This window comes from Bidens hawaiensis, unplaced genomic scaffold (assembly GCF_021521415.1).
Source record: "Bidens hawaiensis isolate Kalapana, Puna unplaced genomic scaffold, B.hawaiensis_p1.1 tig00054503_1, whole genome shotgun sequence".
Lineage (NCBI taxonomy): Eukaryota > Viridiplantae > Streptophyta > Magnoliopsida > Asterales > Asteraceae > Bidens > Bidens hawaiensis.
This window is the reverse complement of record NW_027499825.1, coordinates 96,312-99,952: the sequence shown is the minus strand read 5'-3', so window position 1 is coordinate 99,952 and position 3,641 is coordinate 96,312. Positions and strand designations below refer to the sequence as shown.

General features: G+C 37.4%; 1 pseudogene; it reads left to right on the top strand.

Annotated features, from left to right (window-relative positions):
* Positions 1-574: 574 nt before the first annotated feature.
* LOC143600618 (putative O-methyltransferase 3) lies at positions 575-1,840 on the top strand (annotated as a pseudogene).
* The last annotated feature ends 1,801 nt before the right edge of the window (positions 1,841-3,641 follow it).

The window sequence follows — 3,641 nt, the reverse complement described above, 5'->3', positions numbered from 1 at the left end:
GGGGGTTGACGCTCTATTACATAGGCCCTTTATGATTTGATTTAGCTGAAAATGGTAGGTTTTGGTTGCTTTCTTCCTTGTAATCGGTTTTGATTTGTTCACGCGTTTTCAATTGAGTCTTGTCGATGATTCTTAGATCTCCCAGGTTCGAAGAGAATCATTTTTTTGTTCGTGTGCATGACTCCATAGTTAAATGCTTTTCTTAAAATTGAAATTATGCAAGATTGTCGCTAAAGTATGTTTTTATTTTTCCTAAATGGGTATCATCAAATTTTTTTTCTTAAATTTTCTTTTGCTAATTGTAAAGCTAATTTAGTCATTTTATCCAGAAAAGCTAACATCAAGTGGAAACTGCATATGAAATTTAGAGAGTATTAATTTTGTAAAACTTTACTCAATATATAATAAAACACATATAGGAAGAATTTAAATGATTTAGGTTTGTTTTTCTTATTTATCTTATAATGTAGTTTTCTGTTATGTTGATACTTTTGATTTGGAATATTTTTAAACTTCCAACTTTTATACAGAAGTATTGTCTATACGGCAAGTTGGATCTAAACTCTAAACCCAAATGGATCTCAACCAAAGTCAAGTAGAAGCAAATGAACTCTTTGAAGCTCAGGCTCGTATATACAGACATGTCCTCAACTATGCAACCTCCAGGTCGCTTGGTTGCGCACTTGAACTTGAGATACCCGACGTCATTCATAATCATGGAAAACCGATCACTATTCAAGAACTCGTTTCAAAACTCAATCTCCCCATGGAGAAAACCCTTCATTTACAGCGCTTGATGCGGTTGCTGATTCACTCTAACTTCTTCTCCCTCACCAAGTTCATGATCAAGAAGACGAAGGATACGTTCTCACGACCGCATCCAAGTTATTAGTCAAGAACACGAGTGAAAACTCACAAATCCTACCGAATTTTGTACCATTCGCTAATTTGATCCTAGACCCTGTTTTTATAACTCCTTGGCAGTTCCTGGGAAGTGGTTTCATGGAAACGAATCCACGGCTTTTGAGACTGCTCATGGGATTCCTCTGTGGGAATATGCTAACAAGAATCCTGGATTCAATGGATTGTTTAATGACGCGATGGCAAGTGATTCTAAGATGATGAGTTTGGTTGTCAAAGATTGTCATGAGATCTTTGAAGGTGTGGAGTCATTAGTTGATGTTGGAGGTGGAACTGGACTCAACGCTAAGATTCTCCTTGAAGCTTTTCCGCATATGACTTGCACTGTTTTCGACCTCCCGCATGTTGTTGCTGACAAGATTGATACTAGGAATCTCAAATATGTTGGAGGTGATATGTTTAACTCCATCCCATCTGCTGATGCCATCTTTTTAAGGTAATCCGTTAAATGTTACTCTACGAGCTTATTACTGGTTACGTTTGTTTGTTTTATGACCGTGTTAAAGGGAATAACTAGCTTGTTGATAATGCTTGATATATTTGATGTAGAATGTTCTACATAATTGGAGTGATGATAGCGTGTTGAAGATACTGAAACGATGTCGGGAGGCTATTTTACTTGAAGGTGACAAAGGAAAAGTGATCATCATAGATATGGTGGTGGACGAAAAACATGACCGACACGAAATAACAGAAACCAAGATGGTTTTCGATGTCTTGATGATGGTTCTAGTAACCGGAAGAGAAAGGACCGAAGTTGAGTGGGAGAAACTGTTCTTGGAAGCTGGATTTAGTCGATATAAAATAACTCCCAACTTCGGGCTGAGGTCTCTCATGGAAGTTTTTGCTTAGATCTTTTCTTGATGTATCGAAAACGATATGTTAATTTTCGGTTTAATAAACGAGTGGTTAAACCCTAAACCATGAAATCGAAATTGTTTTAAACTTGTATCAAACCTTATATAATGTATCGTTACTCGGCTTGAACTATAATCGAATTTCCAAATTCCAAATTCCTAAAATTGAGACTCTTTAAACTTTGAAGACTGAAACTGGACATTTTGTCTAGTACTTGACTACTAGTTACTCAGCATATACCAGTTTGTTTTTTGAGTTGCCAGTTAATGGTTAAAGAGGTCAACACCGGTTAATAACTAGTTTGGGTATGAATGCCCAGGTTTTCAGTATTTGTACAATTTGGTTTATGTATATTTTTTTGTACTTTCATGGTACCGATACCAAATGATAAAATTGATACGGTAGTCGATTTACACTTTTATTAGCTTGTTTCGGTATTGGTACCTTTTAGTATCCGATTTACGCTAAATATACTAGAATCTAGAATCTAAAAGGTGTAATTAAGAATGAGCAAACTAATTGTACCAAGTACCAGTACTCTCTCGGATTCGTACCGAACGGGTATTGGTAATCATTTTTTTTATGTTTTCAGTATTTGTACCATTTGGTTTCTGTATATTTTTCATACTTTCAATGATACCGATACCAACCGATAACACTTTCACTAGCTTGTTTCGGTATCTCATCCCTAGGTGTGATATACTTTCACTATCTTATGATTATTTGATATACTTTCACTTTCTTATAATTATTTGCAGACGAAGAGACGTCAAAGTGGATCCCTCCCCCCCCCCCCCAAAAAAAAATTCCGGGTTCTATGACATTAATCAATTACTAAAATGGGTCCATTCTATTTATTATATTAAATAATTAATCACATGTAAAAAGACTACCAAACCACATTATGCCAGACTGCCAGTGCAATTTCTCAGTTTGCTTTACACCTGGATCCCTTTGGCCCGCCCAAGTGGGAGATGGGACGGCATAGTGTTCATTCCAAAGGTGGCCCAAATGTTTTGACTTTTTTTTTATACTTTATTTATACAAAACTATAGTTACACCCGAAGCGTTGCGCCGGGACAGGTTGGTAAAACCCTAGCGGTGGTAAAACTCAAAAGTTGTCGGTCCCTGGACATTAAGGCGGTAAGTCGACACGAATTCGGTCGGTTTCGGTTACGTGCATTATGGTATCGGAACTAAAACTCGGGCGTTGGTAAAACCTGAACGTTATCAATCCTGGGTGTTGAAGCGGTGAGCCTACGCAAATTTGGCTGGGTCCCAGTTACGTTTGTTATGGTACTGAACTAAAACAAAAATAAATACAAAAACAAATTTGGCATTCGATTGGTTTTTGTTACATTCGTTAAGGTACCATAACTAAAACAAAATGTGGTGAGTTTAAGTGAATTCGATCGGTTTCCTTCACATTCGTTACGGTAGAGAAACTAAAACAAAAAAGAATTAAACGAAATTGGCATTGATCAATTTACGTTATGTTTGTTATGGTGCCGAAACTAAAAACAACAAACAAACAAAGTGTCATCGACCACTAAGGCGCCTCCAAGTGACCAAATCAGGTAAGTAAAACCCGTGCGGTGGTAAACCTCAAGCATTATTGATCACGGGCGTTGAGGCGGTAAGTCGACACGAATTCGCTCGTTTCGGTTATGTGCGTTATGGCATTGGAACAAAAAAATAAAAAAACCGAGGTAGACCAATGGGGTGGCGTCAGTCGGTAAAACTCGGGCATTGGTAAAACCCGAGCGTTGTCATTCCTGGTTGTCGAGTCTATGCAAATTTGGTTGGTCTCCTCACGTTTGTTACGGTACCCGAACTAAAACACAACAAAACAAAAAAACAAA